Raw genomic sequence first — 16,041 nt, forward strand, 5'->3', positions numbered from 1 at the left:
ACTTTCCTGAGATTTTTTCTTTTGGGGTGTGTGTCACAGTTCAGCTTCATTCAGAAGAAAACATTGCTAAAGGAGGGGAAATATAAAATGCACATTGAAAACAGCATAATCAATAAGAGAATAAAATATTATCATAATCCTAGAACACAGACTATATCTTGCTTTTCACCACTTCTGGGTCTTAAATCAGCTTCTGGGCTCCTCATGCCTGAGAATTTAACTCCCTGTGTCCTCTTATTTGTCACTCCCCTCCTTCTATAGCACAAAAGTGTCACATTCAAGAAATGTAGCAAATGGTATGTGCAGAAGATAAAGATAAACTCACAGTCTCATTCTTAAATGCCATGAAGCCTTCATTATTATTATTATTATTATTATTATTATTATTATTATTATTATTATTTATACCCAACCCATCTGGCTGAGTCTCCCAGCCACTCTGGGCGGCTCCCAATCGAGTGTTAAAAACAGTACAGCATTAAATATTAAAAACTTCCCTAAACAGGGCTGCCTCCAGATGTCTTTTAAAGATAGGATGGCTGCTTATTTCCTTCACATCTGATGGGAGGGCATTCCACAGGGCGGGCGCCACCACCGAGAAGGTCCTTTGCCTGGTTCCCTGTTACCTCACTTCTCGCAATGAGGGAACCGCCAGAAGGCCCTCATGAGCAAGGGTCAAGGAGACAGGTGGTTGGTTTCACTTGTCCAAGCAGCCCGTCCACATCCTCGGAGGTAACAGATTGGAATTGATCCCATGTAACAGGATTAGACAGAACTCTAATAATAATAATAATAATTTAATAATAATTTATTATTTGTACCCCGCCCATCTGGCTGGGTTTCCCCAGCCACTCTGGGCGGCTTCCAACAAAGATGAAAAATACACAAAAATGTCACATATTAGAAACTTCCCTGAACAGGGCTGCCTTCAGATGTCTTCTGAATGTCAGGTAGTTGTTTATCGCTTTGACATCTGATGGGAGGGCATTCCACAGGGCGGGTGCCACTACCAAGAAGGCCCTCTGCCTGGTTCCCTGTAACTTGGCCTCTCACAGTGAGGGAACCACCAGAAGGCCCTTGGAACTGGACCTCAGTGTCTGGGCTGAACGATGGGGGTGGAGACGCTCCTTCAAGTATACTGGACCGAGGCCGTTTAGGGCTTTAAAGGTCAGCACCAGCACTTTGAATTGTGCTCGGAAACGTACTGGGAGCCAATGTAGGTCTTTCAAGACCGGTGTTACCATATTTTCCCCTCTATAACACGCACATTTTTTCTCCTAAAAAGGAAGGGGAAATGTCTGTGCGTGTTATGGAGCGAATGTGTGGTCCCTGGAGCCAAAAAATCAGACAAAAATCAAATCGCGAGTCTCAGAGAAGGGAAACCTGAAAAGAGGAAGTGGCTGCTTTCCTGCATTCTGCCTCAGGGTCTTACTGCCCACCCTCCTCTGTTTCGTTGCTGTGTTTGCTCAAACGGAACAAAGAGCAGGGAAAGCCCCTCCCCTCCAGGCAAGTAGAGGGGAAAGCAGAGTGTCTCTAATTCCTCTCTGTGCTCCGGTGCTGCTGGGAGGGAGGGACGGAGGGAGGGGGAGAGAGAGAGAGAGCTGGCTGGCTGGCTGGCTTGGGTGCTGGGAAACTTTTGCCTTTCTTTCCTCCCTCCCATTAAATCCCTCTCCTGCATTCTTAGCCAGCTGCTTCTCTGCACACCCCTCTCATGTCCCTTCTTTGTTTTTCCTTCACTCCCCACTTAAAATGTGGTTAAAAAGCATGGATCCACATGGATCCTCAGAATCTTTGCATTGGGTCACCCCAAATTCATCATCAGATCACATAGCATGTCCATGGCTACAGCCTGCCCCCCAAAAATCACGCACCCACTGTTGCCTGGGGCTGCAATGGTGCAAAAACGTGGTTAAAAAGCATGGATCCACATGGATCCTCAGGATCTTTGCATTGGGTCACCCCAAATTCATCATCAGATCACATAGCATGTCCATGGCTACAGCCTGCCCCCCCAAAATCACGCACCCACTGTTGCCTGGGGCTGCAATGGTGCAAAAACATGGTTACAAAGCATGGATCCACAGGAATTCTCAGGATTTTTGCATTGGGTCACCCCAAATTCACCATCAGATCACATGTCTGTGGCCACAGCATGAAGCACAAAAATGATACATCCACTGTTTCATTCAGAATGTTTTTTCCCTTGTTTTCCTCCTCTAAAAACGATGTGCGTGTTATGGTCAGGTGCGTGTTATAGAGCGAAAAATACGGTATATGGTCTCAGCGGCCACTCCCAGTCCCCAGTCTAGCTGCCGCATTCTGGATTAGTTGTTGTTTCTGGGTCACCTTCAATGGTAGCCCCACGTAGAGCGCATTGCAGTAGTCCAAGCGGGAGATAACCAGAGCATGCACCACTCTGGCGAGACAGTCTGCAGGCAGATAGGGTCTCAGCCTACGTACCAGATGGTACTGGTAAACAGCTGCCCTGGATACAGATTTGACCTGTGCCTCCATGGACAGCTGTGAGTCCTGGAGTTGTTCAGCAACCACTCGCTCAATCACCTTGCCCAAGAATGGAAGATTTGAGACTGGGCGATAATTGGCCATCGTGGCCGCATCTAAAGATGGTTTTTTAAGAAGCGGTCTAATAACCGCCTCTTTCAGCGGGTCTGGGAAGGCTCCCTCACGGAGGGAAGCATTCACCACCCCACGAAGCTCATCGCCCAGTCCTTTCCGGCTAGCTTTTATAAGCCAGGATGGGCAAGGATCCAGGAGACAGGTGGTTGGCTTCACTCATCCAAGCAGCCTGTCCACATCCTCAGAGGTAACAGATTGGAATTGATCCCACACAACTTGACTAGACAGGACTCTAGCACTCTCCCGCCCTGGCCCTGCTCCCACGGTGGAGTCTACCTCCTTTCAAAAAGCTTGTGTGCTCAGCCCAGGAAAATTCTTTGCGGAAAAGGCACACCAAAACATCTCCAGCCATGTTCTTGCTGCCACCTTGAAAAAGTTGATGGATCAACTTTTTTCATCTTAGCTTGTTTATTATGGTTGTTGGAGTTGTTCTCCTCTTCTTCCTCATCGTCTGGTTTCCCAACAATGTTGGCATGGCTGCTGCTCACAAAAAAATAAATCTGATTTTTTTCATTTTGCCACAGTTATTGTGACAAAGGAATCTTCCAGTTTTCCTGGGTGCACAGTTGAAAGAAGGAGAGAGGGGTAGGTAGCTGCAAGCGTGGAGGGAAATAGTGTGAGTGCTGTGAAGGTGGATCTTTTGGGAAAAGGACCGGCCCCTCCCACCCATCCATTCCCTTTCGCAATATGGCATTTTTACAAAAGATTCTGTTTTCTCCTCCTGCCACTGCAAATCCCCCCCCCCTTTCCAAACTGCTGTGTACAATAGCCCCAAATCACTCACTTCCTTGAAGAAGGTAGCTCAGCAACATTCTACCCCAGGCAGCATAGGTTTCCCAGTGATGGGAATTGTAGTACAGAACACCTGGCAAGCACAAGGTTGGGAAAGAGAGGGTAGTATAGCATAGTAGTCAAATGAATCAGGAAACTGCTCTTAAACCAGGGGGAAGAAAGTCAAGAAATTTCCCTTTTTACAAGGGTGACTGGTGCTGCTGTGGTGCAAGTGTCAACTCCGGCCACCGCAACCTTACTCTAGAGTCGCGTGGGGCAGTATTTCTGCTCCTGCCACAGACAAATGCACAGCACTTCAATCTTGAGTCTCAATCGCCGTATAGAATGAGTCATGGCAGGAATAAGTCATGAAATTGCTCGCCACGAGACTACCTGGCACGAAACAAGAGGAGCTTTTGAATTTTTCCAGGTCTGCCCTTTTTAACTGAGGCTGGTTGAGCATGATGCCTGCATTGTGGGGAGTTGGGCTAGATGACCTTTGGGGTCCCACCCATTTTGTGACTGCAAGGAAGGAAGCTGTGCCCGACTGAGTTAAACCACCTAACTCAGCACTGCAGGCACTGACAGGCAGCGGCTGCCCAGGGATTCAAACGGGGGCATTTCCCAGCAATACCTGGGCATGTGGTGCAGGTGTTGTGTAGTCGATCTCTGGAAAATTCACTCTATGTTTGGGGTGGTGCTGGGGGCTGCTGCCTGCTTCCCACCCCCTCTCCTCCCAAGGCTATAGGGACAAAAGTAGAGGAGGCCAAAGGGGCTCATCTAGTCCAGCATCCTGTTCTCACAAGGTGAGCCAAAGCAGTGCCACACCTGTGCTTTCTGTGCTTGGCCACCAGGGGGCAGGCTGGGACATGCAGGTCAATGTAGCTGCTTTTTGCTGGAGTCTTTTCTTTTTAAAGATTTTTTTTAAGGTTTATAGAGAAAAATACAAAATTTAAAACCTTTTTCCTTTTTGACAAGACTTTTATTTAGATACAGTAAAAACACAAAGGGGGGAGCAGTGAGAAATAGAGAGAGGATAAATAAATAAATAAATAAATAAATAAATAAATAAATAAATAAATAAATAAATAAATAGGAGTAGAAAGCAGGTGAAAAGGGAATGATAGAAAAATAAGATTCAGAAAATAAAGAACATCTGTCTGCTCTGTAAAAACAATACTCACTTTGTCCAATCCAATACAACCCACAAAACCACTTCCTATAAACAAACATTATCTTCCATCCTCAAATCCAGATGTCTATTTCTTTTTCTTCTTCACACAAATAGTCTGCAAGAGGTTTCCAAACTTTAACAAATATGAACAATGACTTTTCTCTGATTAAACACGCCCATTTTGCAATCTCATCACACAGCTAAGCCCATTACTTTTCAGAGCCATTCTTCCCTGGTTGGTAAGGATGAGTCCTTCCATCTTTCTGCAGATAAAAGTCTTGCCGCTGTGGTCATATATTGAAACAAAGACGGATTATAGAAAGTGTTGCAGGAATTTATGTATAGGTTGGGGGGGTTGCCCCCTCCAGCAGATATCATGCACATGCAGCCCACTACCAGAATCAGCACCATCACTTTGGTGACTTTTATGATTTGTCCCCACAAAACACTTCATCACAGTTTCTTCCTATCTATTCAAAGGGCCTCTGCTGCACAATACCAAATGTAAGAATTCAGTGATAAATGTCTCTATGTACTGGCTCACTGGGGTAACTTCAGAAATTCATATAGATAGGTGAGCTCAGCTCCTCAGCAGCCCCTCTGCCTGAGTGATCATCCCTGGCATCCTGATACCTGAGTGCCAGACAGGTAGCCATTCCAGAAATAACAAACCCAGATGAAGACAAAAGGGTGTGATTAACTTGGCTAGGAAACAAGGAAATGTAAAGATCTCTTTTGTGACACTTGATAGGTGTTTGGTGGGGGGCAAGGGGGACCATGGGGCAGGGTCCAGGATGCTCAGATTCCTGCCACCAGACCTCCCCTTTCATGATGTAACCGTGATGTATGAGTGATGTAGTTTGGGGGGGGGGCTGTAACATGGGGATTAGCAGCTAATAAAAGTTTGGGGGCTCTTTTGTTTGGGGCTTCCATCTTGCTCCACCTGGTGGCAGGTGGGAGTCCTGTCGCGACAGTCTTCAATAAAGACCAAGCCTACTGGCTGCTGTTCTGCTCTGGTTTTCCTGGCTGGTGTCCTTGTTTTTTGTCCAAGGGAGCCCTCAGATTTCTCCGTTAACAAAGGGCAAGCAGGAAGGCTGCCCCCACCCCTGTCACTGAATGCCAAGGAGACACAGCTCATCCACCCAACACCCCTGCCCTGCTTGGCAAGAGAAGGCCGTGGCAGCACCCGAAAGGCACCCCCATTGTCTGGGCCAAAAGGCATCATCGCTTCCGCTCTTGGCAGGGGACCCAAGCCTTACCCAACTTCCCATCTGCCAAGAAAGATGTTGGCAGCAGTAAAAGCAGCCACACACAGCCCTGGCACAGGGGGCAAAGCCTGCCCTCTGCCCGCCTGCTCGGGAGTGAAATAAAGAATTAATTGCCTCCCCAAGGGGTCCCTGCCTCAGAAGGAGGACCGGGACCTTGGAAGGAGCGCAGGTCGGGAAAGGTCGGGAAAATACAGACCACACCAGGATTTTTGGAAAAAAACAAAGCCTGATCATTAATGAAAGAACAGAAAAACAAATAACTGTTGCAACAGGGTCTCCACTCACGCAATGACAGGGAGTGAGAGACCCCGAACAAAAGGACTGCCTTGACTCTTATACCTTTCCATACAGGTCAATAGCAGCAGAAGTGGCGGGGAGGTGGGAAGCGACATAAATGGTGTGAAGAGTGGATTAAGAGAAGGAAGTTGAAAGACTTTCAGGAGGTGTCGATTTGCTGGAGGGCTCCTGTAATATGTGGCGATCTTCGATCTTCATCCTATTTAATTCTGGATCTGCTTTAAATGGCTTTTCCTTTATCTGCAGGAAAATACCTCCGCAACTGCTGATAGTCAGCATGCAGATCGTGACAGTGGCGTAGCGTGGGTTGTCAGCACCCGGGGCAAGGCAAGTAATTTGCACCCCCTAACCCGTGGATTTTAGCATTCAAGTGCGAGCGCGCCCCCCCAGATGTTGCGCCAGGCCCCCCCTGCACCCCCACGCTACGCCACTGGGGCTGGGGGCGAGCGAAGGAGCCAATGACCCCCCCAAAGGCTCAGCAGGAATTTATTAAATTTATTATTTGCGGAGCCCCTGCGGGCCGAGGCAGCCGAAGCCCCCCCCCCCCCCCCCGCGGCTGAGACTTGCGCTGAGAGCCGGAGCCAGCGGTGCCCCCTTCCGCCGGGAGACCTTCGCCCGCCCGCCGGCTTCCTCTCGGAAGGTTTTGGGGAGCACAGGGCGTGGCGAGGCCCCTCGGAGCTTCCTCCCTCCCAGTCGGCAGAAGCAGCCGCCGCCTGTGGCTGGGCCGAGGGGATGGCGTCGGCGTCGGGGTGCGGAGGCTGCCCGTGCCCGGCCAGGCGTCGGTGGCGGCATTGGTGCTGCTGCAGCGGCTGCTCCTCCTGCGAGCAGTGAGTGGAGCGCAGCCGCAGCGGCGGTGGGGCGCGCACGCGCGCTAGGGCGCAAGGCTGGTGGTGGCGGCAGGGAGCCCGGCGGAGGAAGGAACATGTCCCTTCCCTCTGGACTCGCACCCCCCCAGATGTTGCGCCCTGTGCGGCCGGCACCCCTGGCACCCCCCCACGCTACGCCACTGGATCGTGAGGCTGGATGTTCGGGAAATGGCTTAAATGTTAATGTGAGATCCTATTCTGCATTGCTATCAATTCGGGTGTGGTAGCCTGATGTTTGCATACTTATTGGAAAATAAAACTACTTTATTTTGAGCTGATATATTTGTGTATTCATGGTATCGTTTGCAGACCCAGTAGATGGCAGTGTGGTGGAGAGTTTTGGCAGCCTTTTGGATACAATTTTGAGTCAAGTACATACAGTTGAAATATTTTGATTGTTACATTCTTCATAACTACATTTTGGATACATTCAGAAAAGTACAGCATAATGCAGCATTTCAGTAAAGATACATTCACAAATACATTTTGCAAGGGAAACACCTTTTAAAAAAGATATCTTCATGGAGAAATAGGTACACTTCTTAGAGAAAAAGATACATTTCAATATCAGTGAAACAGGAATAGCAAAAGGCCCATTAAATCACATTCAACGATACATGAAAAGACACAGCAAAAGGACATATTCTTCAAGGCACAGTTTATTATTCTTGTGGGGCTTTTGGGTAGAATGATATCTGATATCAGTAGGGTCATTTTTTCTTTATTCCCCTCTCTGGCCCTGATTCTCTATCATGCACATGCAGCCCGGCTTCGGCTGGGGAGGGCGGGATATAAATAAATTATTATTTTTACTACTACTACTACTACTGGGGAGGGGCCACCACTAAGCAGCTCAGCAACCACTTTTCATGCAGATGGTCTGGGGTTCAAAGCATCTCCAGGTGGGCTAAAGAAGGATCACCCTTCTTTTTCTTGAGATCCTGGAGATCCACAGAAGGAAGGTTGCAGTGTTTGGGACATTTTAGGGCCGTAAATCACAGTCTCCTGGCAGCGGCAATGATGCAACATCATGAATCTTTAGCCAAGGACCTTGGCAATCTCCTTTGTTGACTCATACGCAGGAGATGGTCAGAGTGTGTGATATCAGCCTTGGTCCCAGATAGCCAGAATAAAAGAGGAAGAGCCCCAAGGCTTAAGCTGCTTAAACTGATCAGCCCCACAAGAAGTGTGAAAAACACCCTGTCTCCAGACAGGAGAACTTGGATTATTCCTGCCCAAGACCCTTCGCTTTATCTTTGCTACCGATTCCTCCCCACCCCACACCTTCTTCTCTCCATTCCCAAGAGGCCCCCTTTATCATTTCTGAGCAGAAAAGGCATCCTTACAGAGAAATATATGCCTAATTCTATTGATGTATTTTTTTAAAAGTAGCAATAGCCTCAAGAGAAGGTGGTTTTAAGCAGAGGAGTTGCGTTGGGTGAATAGGGGCTCTAAACTTTTCCTTGCTGTCCGTTTTTCGGCTTGAAATCAATACCCAAGTTGGTTTTCAGAGAATTGCAGAGTTGGGACCCAGGGGGTCATCCAGTCCAACCCCCTGCAATGCAGAAGTTGCCACCAAAGCATCCATAACAGATGTCCATGTGGCCATCGATTAAAACCTCCCCAGTAAAAGGGAGTCTTTGGAAAAGGAGTTGAGAGGCAGGAGTTTTGGGGTGGGGAAATGGCAGCAGAAAACAGGTTCAGTCCCTTCACCTCCTAAGGCTGTTTTTTGTTTTTTAAAATCCTGACCTTTCAGAGGTCAACACAGGAGGGAAATTTCTCCATTTCTGGTGGGAATGCCCTCAGGTTTCATTAGTCTGGCCTCAAGTATATTTAACAATAGATAAAGCAATCACCTGTTCAGGCTTCACCACAACTGCAGCTAAGATTTCCCAGGATTGGAAATCCTTGAAGAATCTACATTTGCCTTCATTTGCCATAAGGATTTACGGACTTTGGCTATTGCAGGAAAAAACCAAACCAAACAAAGCACATAAACTGCATGTTTCCAGGAGGATACAGAATGCTCGCCTGTCATCCGGTGCGATTTTATTTCCCATGCTTTGGACTTAAGATGCTCAACATCCAGCATTCATGCCAGCATGAAAAATACGAGTGCCTTTTAAAAAATGGGTGTGTTGCCACCTCTCGTTTCATTTATGGTTCATTTGCTTTGTTCATGGTACTGTGCAATAACCTGCACTGTCCTCAACAACTGGAGGCAACCATGCTTATGAATCCCTGTTGCTGGAAACCACAGGAGCAGGGAGAGCTCTTGAGTTCGAATCCTGATCGCTGGTTTCCCACTGTTTAGTCACTGTGAGAGCAGGATGCTGGTTCTCAATAATGGGTGTTGTCTGCTCCCAAGTCTTGGGGGGGGGGGCAGGAATGCCACTAGGTGCAGAAGCCAGGTGGCAATGGAAAATGCGTGCCCCAGTGTGGCTGACTCCTGCCAGCTGGGCTTGTTTTCCTCTTGTGCCCCTGAATCATCCCACACAGCTGCAAACGCCTCTCTCTCTCTTGCATTCTTGCATCTTCTCCAGGACGTTTTGTCCTGTCTGAGTCTCTTTCTGTTCTGCAGACTATCCCTGCTAACAGTCCTGGGCTTCCTCTTGCATCAGCCTGGCCTGGAAGAGGAGGAGAGGAGAGAGGAGGAGGGTGCAGCATGACGAGGAATCACCAGCTCCACCTCGGATGATTCAGAAGCACGTCCTCAGAGCCGAGGCCGCGGGAGGCCACATTGCGCTCTGAACTCCCCTGTGGGAGACCCACAACCTGCATTGTGAGAACACAAAAAGAGCCTGCTGGATCATGCCAGTGACCCATCGAGTCCATCCTCCTGTTGTCATGGGGGCCAACCAGATGTGAAGCCCTCGAGCAGGATCTGAGCACAAGAGCCCTGTCCTCCCCTTTGGTCATTTCCACAACTGGTGCTCAGAAACATCTATCGCCTCAAATAGTGGAGGCAGAGAAGAGCAATCCTGGCTAGGAGCCACAGACAGACTTCTTCTCCATGAATTTGGCTAACTGCAGGCAAAAGACCTTCTCCGTAGTGGCGCCCACTCTGTGGAATGCCTTCCCATCAGATGTCAAAGAGATAAATAATTATATGGCCTTCCATAGGCATCTGAAGGCATCCCCATACCAGGAAGCTTTTATAGCTCAGTTTGTAGAGCATGTTCTGTTGCCTTTTTCTATATTCTGTTGGAAGCCGCTGTGACAGGAATTTTGAGGTCTTATATATATGTTAAATGTTCATAAGTGTACCACCAAGCACGCACATAGATCAGCACAGGAAGACCGACCTGGAACTGTTTTGATTCCCAAACTGAGCAAATGTTTTCTCTGCAAGGTCAAAGGAAAATGGAAAAGCCTCCCCATTGTCTTTTTCCTTCATAAATCTTGTCTTAATGGCACATTTAAGATATGAACAGGGTGTGAGCCTGTGACCTGGCTCAGGAACTAAGTATTTATCATTACAAAAGACTGGCCAGGCTCCCCAGGGTATCCAATCAAGTAAGCAGGGTATCCAAAACCAATCAAGTAACCTGCCAGACAGGAGATAAACAAAGACAGGAGAAAAACAACATTCAAATTTCTGTTTTAGACCGCCTGTTCTGTGATGTACGTATGATGTATCTGGGGGGTGGTCTTAGGTTACACCCCTTGTGTGATGTATGTATGATGTTTCGGGGGGTGGTCTTGGACTGCAGGGTGGCACTTTCAAAAGTCTTTATAAGCCCTTGCACAGCATTTTTGTGGGTCCTCCTCCTTTCCTGCGAGTGAGGGGAGCACTCTGTTGCAACAGATCAGTAAAGATCAGGCTTACTAGCTGCTTTGCTTCTCAATATTCTCTGGTTGGCCTCTGTTATTTTCTCCTACCAATAGGGAACCCACAAAAGGACTCTATATGGGCTCTTGGATACACCATAAGGGGAAAAGGGCAGATTTTTGTTTACAACAGATGGCTACGCTAGAAGGGATGTTTGGTTACCCGGATTCTGGGAGTGAGAAAGGACTGGTGATCCAGCGCGCACCAGGCAGTTTGCCAGAAGGAATAACCAGTCAGATGGGCAGTGTGCAAAAATATATTATTATTATTATTAGAAAGCCATCTAGGTTGCTGGCGACAACCGACTCCAGATTTTAGCTTTGCTTTCTCCCTGAGCACAAGTCATTTTGTGTGTTGCAGAACAGCATCCCACAGGCTCAATCTGCCACCTGCCCCAGCCAGACCCAAGTTCACCTCCACAGTGTGAATGAGGCCACGGCTGCCACCTGCTCACAATGTCTCTCCCATGGCTGGTACATTCAGTGCTGCCAGCAAAAGCTTGTTCCAGACTTGTCACCCTGATTTCGAAATCAAGGAGAAGAGGCTGGTCTGGTGTGGAACTGCAAGCCCTGGACTCAGTTGGCCCTCGGCCCTTGCCTAGATTTGCTTGCTGAGTGGATCAGAGCCCAGGGACAACATTGGCCACAGCATCAGCCATGTGGTTGGGTTCCACAGTGCAGAAACTGCCTGACACCCCACAACCTCAGGTCTTGCTTGAATCCTGATATTATGAGGCTTGTAAGACAATCTCTAGGGACGCGGGTGGCGCTGTGGGTTAAACCACAGAGCTTAGGAAGGTCGGCGGTTCGAATCCCCGCAACGGAGTGAGCTCCCGTTGCTCAGTCCCTGCTCGTGCCAACCTAGCAGTTCGAAAGCACGCCAAAGTGCAAGTAGATAAATAGGTACCACTCCGGCGGGAAGGTAAACGGTGTTTCCGTGCGCTGCTCTGGTTCGCCAGAAGCGGCTTAGTCATGCTGGCCACATGACCCGGAAGCTGTATGCCGGCTCCCTCGGCCAGTAAAGCGAGATGAGTGCCACAACCCCAGAGTCAGCCACAACTGGACCTAAGGGTCAGGGATCCCTTTACCTTTACCTTTAAGACAATCTCTCTCTCACACACACAGTCATAGAATCGTAGTTGGGACCCTCGAGGGTCATCTAGTCCAACCCCCCTGCAATGCAGAAATCTCAGCTCAATAATTCTTTTTTAAATTGTTACTAGAAATTTTATTTACAACATAACATAACCCCCCCACCCCCGTAATACAGAAATCCACCCTCATTAAACATGAACATAAGAATAGCTTATAAGAAGTAAATAAGGAGGCCAGATGCAGGATAAAGGAAGTCTTTTATTTGGTTGTTTGTATTGTTGTATGTTATGCTTATTGCATGTTATGTTCAGCTCAAGAATTCATGACCGATGGCCACCCAACCTCTGCTTAAAAACCTCCAAGGAAGGGGAGTCCACCACCTCCCAAGGGAGGCCGTTCCACTGTTGAACAGCTCTTACCATCAGAAAGTTCTTCCGTATGTTGAGTCGGAATCTCCTTTCTTGTACCTTGAAGCCACTGGTTCTTGAGTCCTGCCCTCCGGAACAGGAGAAAACAAGCTTGCTCCCTCTTCCATGGCACAACCCTAACTGTGTTTCAATCAGGAGTAATTGCCTCCTGAATTTTGACACCGGGGGAACTCTGCCAGAGGTTGGAAAGCAGCAAGTCTGGGTGTGAAAACACAGGGAAGACGCCTGCCTGATATCAATAGGGAGGGAGTTCCAAAGTGTTGCCAGAAAATCGAGTTCTTCCAAATGTGCCCAGGGCCATTTTGCTCTTTGCAGGCTCCCCGCTGCCCCATTCTTCCCAGGCACAAAGCAAGCTGGCAGCCGCTTGCTATGTCTGCCCCAAGCCCAAAGGAATGCTGGATGCCCTGAACCTGTTTTCTGGGTGAAAGGTGACAGAAAGCCTCAGGTTCTTTCTCTGCCTTTGCTCAGGTCAGCCCAGAGAATGCAGAGGGTTGTTGTCTTGCCAGTTGGAAATATGAGGAACCAGGAGGCCTCGCCAGTGGCTATGTTTACAAATGCGCAGGAGCTTAAGCCCTTTGTACCAAGACAGATATTTTGTGCGATTCCTGGCTGCGGCAAGCAAGTTGTTCCCAGCCACAGATTATTCAGCCATTTGTGATCAAATGCAAGGGCCTAAGGACATAAGAGGACGTGGGTGGCGCTGTGGTCTAAACTACAGAGCCTCTTGGGCTTGCCGATCAGAAGGCCGGTTCGAATCCCTGCAACAGGGTGAGCTCCCATTGCTTGGTCCCAGCTCCTGCCAACCTAGAAGTTTGAAAGCACATCAAAGTACAAGTAGATAAATAGGTACCACTCTGGCAGGAAGGTAAATGGCATTTCTGTGCACTGCTCTGGTTTCGTTATGCTGGCCACATGACCTGGAAAAACTGTCTGCGGACAAGGGCCAGCTCCCTCAGCCAATAAAGCGAGATGAGCGCCGCAACCCCAGAGTCATTCGCGACAGGACATAACTGTCAGGGGTCCTTTACCTTTTTAAGGGCATAAGAAGAGCCTGCCGGATTCGGCCCAAGGGGATCCATCTAGTCACAGTGGTCAGCCAGATGCCCACCAGCAAGACCCGAGTGCGAAACCACCCCCACCAACGTTCTCCCCACGTGCGATTCTCTGGGCAATTGGCATGATTCAGAGGTGAGATTATCCCAACAGTGGAGGGATGGCCTAGCCATTGTGGCCAGTATTATTGGTTATTATTTATCTTTTGCATGCCTATGCCTCCTTTCAGTGGCGTAGCGTGGGGGGTGCAGGGGGGGCCAGCCGCACCGGGCGCAACATCTGGGGTTAGGGCAAATCCATTAGTTAGGGGGTGCAAATCCACGGGTTAGGGGGCGCAAATCCACGGGTTAGGGGGGGCAAATTACTTGCCTTGCCCCGGGTGCTGACAACCCACGCTACGCCACTGCCTCCTTTTCCTCTAGGGAACTTGAGGGACGCAGGTGGCGCTGTGGGTTAAAGCCTCAGCACCTAGGACTTGCCGATCGAAAGGTCGGCGGTTTGAATCCCTGCGGCGGGGTGCACTCCCGTTGTTCGGTCCCAGCGCCTGCCAACCTAGCAGTTCGAAAGCACCTTTGGGTGCAAGTAGATAAATAGGGACCGCTTACTAGCGGGAAGGTAAACGGTGTTTCCGTGTGCGGCTCTGGCTCGCCAGAGCAGCGATGTCACGCTGGCCACGTGACCCAGAAGTGTCTGCGGACAGCACTGGCTCCTGGCCTATAGAGTGAGATGAGTGCACAACCCTAGAGTCTGGCAAGACTGGCCCGTACGGGCAGGGGTACCTTTACCTTTACTTGCTTCCCCATTGTCGCTCCTCATTTAATCCAAACAACAACCCTGTGAGGTAGGTTAGGCTGAGGGGAAGTGACCGGCCCTCAAGGTCACCCAGCGAGCTTTTTTGGCTTGAACCACCATTGGCAGGACTGGCAACAAAAGCAGCAGAGATGTTTTATACTTAAAACCATATTTAGTCTCTTGCTAATTATGCAGTTTCACATTTTATATTTGACTTCCTTTAGCAATGCTTTGTTTTTAAATGTTTAAGAGAAGGTTTTTCATCGTTAAATTAGCTGCGTTCTGTAGTTGGCCTCCTTTGTAATGTTTTATGTTCAAACCTTTTAAGACAACATTTTAGTTTCCTGTTAGCTATGTTGCTTTAAATCAGGCGTAGGCAAAAGCCGGCCCTCCAGATGTTTTGGGACTACAACTCCCATCATCCCTAGCTAACAGGACCAGTGGTCAGGGATGATGGTGTAACGGAAAAATCTAGGCGTGAGGCTGCTCAGTCACCCAGCTCATTGGGCAGAGCCCTCAGGTCCCTGCAGAAGAAAGGAAGGAGTCCAACCACCAGCTGGAGCAAATAGCTGTAGACCAAAGTTTACTGCACAACAGGTTCAAAAGACGATTGAACCCCGAGGATGGGGTGACAAGGACTTTTAAAACTTTCCCACCATATACCAGAATACAGTTCGTACAGCATCATTGCTACATCAATGTGGTGTTGTGGTGGTAACCTGAGTGTCCTGTCACCTGGCTGGTTCCCTTCTCCCCCTCCCCATGAGTCATTTTCAGAAGACAAAAGGTAGTCGCAGTTTCCTGCCCCCTGTGGGAAGATCTGATCATTGTCCTTTGTTCCAGTCCATGCTGAATCCACTCCCATTTGGAAGTTCTTTGTGATCTTGATGGTCTTCTGTCTAGGACCATCAGGGTTGGCATAGCAACTGGGCAGGGCTCCTGTGGATGTGCTGGGATGGTGAAGGGATTATGGCTGGCCTGTATCAAACCTTCCCCATTTTGTAGTCCTTCCTTCATGGAGTCAAATAAAAGTGGAACAGTGCAAATCCGATGTATGGTTGATTTTCTATGAATTTATAACAGAAGCGCAGCGTATGTAGTGTGTGAGTGTTTGTGAAGTTTGTACAAACTGAATGATGGGGTGGGGGGTCTCCTGCTACATAAGAGAAAACTGCTCCTTTATCCCTTATGGGGTACCCAAGAGCCCGTATAGGGTCCTTATGTATGTTGTCTATCAGTAGGAGAAAATAACAGGCCAAAGAGAGAATATTGAGAAGCAAAGCGGCTAGTAAGTCTGATCTTTATTATGTTACGGAAAAATCTGGGTGCAGGGCTATTCTGCCACCCAGCTCGTCGGACTAAGTAAGTCCGCGGGTCCTTGCGGAAGAAAATGAGCTCAGCCGGACAGGAGCAAACTGCAGGAGATCCAAGTTTATTGCGCAACAGGTTCAAGACAAGATTGAACCCCGAGAATGGGGCGACATAAACTTTTAAAAGTTCCCTCCAAGTCCCAGATTACAGTGCAAGAAACGTCATGAATACATAATGAGAAGGTTGGGTTTCACGGATTGCATCGTGAATATATTACACACGTCATGAATATGTTTACAGAGAGGTGGGGTTACACTGATTAACATTTAAGACAAGGGAGGGGGGAATGTGCAGAGTGAGGGATATACATAAATAAACATTTCTTGAGTACCGGTGGTGGCAGGACAATGGGACAGTGATATGCATCGTCTGCCACCTGGTATTGCCCGGAGGAAGGGTTAGGCAGGACGATCTGACAGGATTAAGAAGTTCCTGTGTACGTGACTTGTCGTCTCGAA

General features: G+C 48.6%; 1 long non-coding RNA gene across 1 annotated transcript in view; it reads left to right on the forward strand.

Annotated features, from left to right (window-relative positions):
* Positions 1-6,415, forward strand: part of LOC144329040 (uncharacterized) — a 34,735-nt gene extending 28,320 nt beyond the window's left edge. The window contains exon 4 of the long non-coding RNA XR_013394477.1: positions 6,394-6,415. This is a non-coding gene — a long non-coding RNA (uncharacterized LOC144329040). The remainder of the gene's footprint in view (positions 1-6,393) is intronic.
* The last annotated feature ends 9,626 nt before the right edge of the window (positions 6,416-16,041 follow it).

The sequence above is a fragment of the Podarcis muralis genome, chromosome 10, assembly GCF_964188315.1.
Source record: "Podarcis muralis chromosome 10, rPodMur119.hap1.1, whole genome shotgun sequence".
NCBI lineage: Eukaryota > Metazoa > Chordata > Lepidosauria > Squamata > Lacertidae > Podarcis > Podarcis muralis.